Consider the following 1,658-nt stretch of genomic DNA (forward strand, 5'->3'; position numbering starts at 1 on the left):
CGTGTCCGACTCTTCGCAACCCCGTGGACTGCAGCCCACCAGGCTCCTCCATCCATGGGATTTTCCAGGCAAGAGTACTGGAGTGGGGTGCCATTGCCTTCTCCCTGTGTAAACTGAGTAAATGCCAAAGCCACCCTCATTTTCCTTCCTCTATCTCCTCGCCTCTAGGAGCTCAGGTCAGACCCTAGAGCAGCAGCCAAGGTGAGGAATTCTGCCTCCCAAGCAAGGAATGGAGCTACATTTGGAACCTGGAGAAGAGGGCATCTAGGGCTTCCCTGCTGGCTCAGATGGCGAGGAAACCGCCTGCAGTACAGGAGACCTGGGTTCAGTCCCTGGGTCGGGAAGATCCCCTGGAGAAGGGAATGGCTACCTACCCCAGTATTCTTGCCTGGAGAATTCTATGGACAGAGGAGTCTGGTGGGCTACAGACCACACGACGGACCCACTAACACTGAAGTAGTAGGATATCGGCGGGGGCGGGGGCGCAGGGAGGCTGCCTTCAACAGACGCCCCCTTGTGGCTGCAGAGACAAAGGGCCCAGGAGCCTGAGCTCCACTTCACAAAAACTTCCCACGGGTTACAGTTGTCCAGAAGCACCAAGTAGTGAGTCTCCTGACACTGAAAGTGGTCAAGCTCACTCCCAGGGTTACGTATCAGGCAGGGGCTGGGGAAGAAGGTGTGTGCATCTTCTAGCTCTTAGGGGGTCTATACTCAAAAGCTTGCTCTGACTCTCCGGTCTTCTGGAATCTTCGATCTGTTCCATGCACTGTCACTTAAATAATCCTGTTTTGTCGCTTTGGTCTTGCGTGATGGCCTCCATCCCCACCCTGGGCTGTACCCGGAAGCGGGGCCACCATAAACGGGTCTCAAAGGGTTGTAGGTCTGCCTCCCCTGTCTACCCCGCCTGCCTTGTAATCCTTTGAACTTCTTAGTACCCACAGCACAGGGCTAAGTCCTGCTAAGAGCTCGGTACAGCTTTGATCAAAGTAGCCTTTACACACTAGAATTAAGAAATAAGTAAATACCAAGTTGGAGAAACGGCTTAAAACGTCTAAGAAATCCAGGGCAACAGGATTCTGCAGAGGAAAAGGCCTGCCAGCTGGGGTGGAGAGAGACAGGTTGAAAAGAGGAACTCCACTCTGAAGAAAGAACGTACAAATCGTTCGCAGGAGAGGCATCACGAGAGTCGCGGGCCTCGCAACGAGCGGGTTCTCCAGAGCGTCCCGGAGTTGGCGCTCAAGACTCGCGCGGCCCAGCAGGGCGGGAACCGGGCGGCTGCCGGTGGCTTCCCGGGGAGGCTCCTTCTCCGAGTTGGGAGCTACCGGTCGGAGGGCCTCTCCCCGGATTTGTGACGTGCCGGGGCAGCGGTGGTGACGGGGCCGCTACACAAAGCAGGGTCGTCGGGGCGGGGGTCTCCCAGGCTAAGAGCCCCAATGGGATGGGGAGGGCGTGGGGAGCGAGGCGCCCCCGGGCGCCGGGGCTCCGCGCGGTATTAAAGTGAGCGCCGAGTCGGCAGTGGCGGCGGCGGCGCGGGGGTGGCGCCGGGGCGGCCGCGAGCGCCTAGCGCGCGCCTGGCAGCTCTGGCCGCGTTGGCGGCCCGCGCGCCTGGCTCGCCGGGGCCGCGCCACGCCCCCCCAGGAATGTGAAGATCGGAAGAC

The sequence above is a fragment of the Oryx dammah genome, unplaced genomic scaffold, assembly GCF_014754425.2.
Source record: "Oryx dammah isolate SB20612 unplaced genomic scaffold, SCBI_Odam_1.1 HiC_scaffold_25, whole genome shotgun sequence".
Classification (NCBI taxonomy): domain Eukaryota; kingdom Metazoa; phylum Chordata; class Mammalia; order Artiodactyla; family Bovidae; genus Oryx; species Oryx dammah.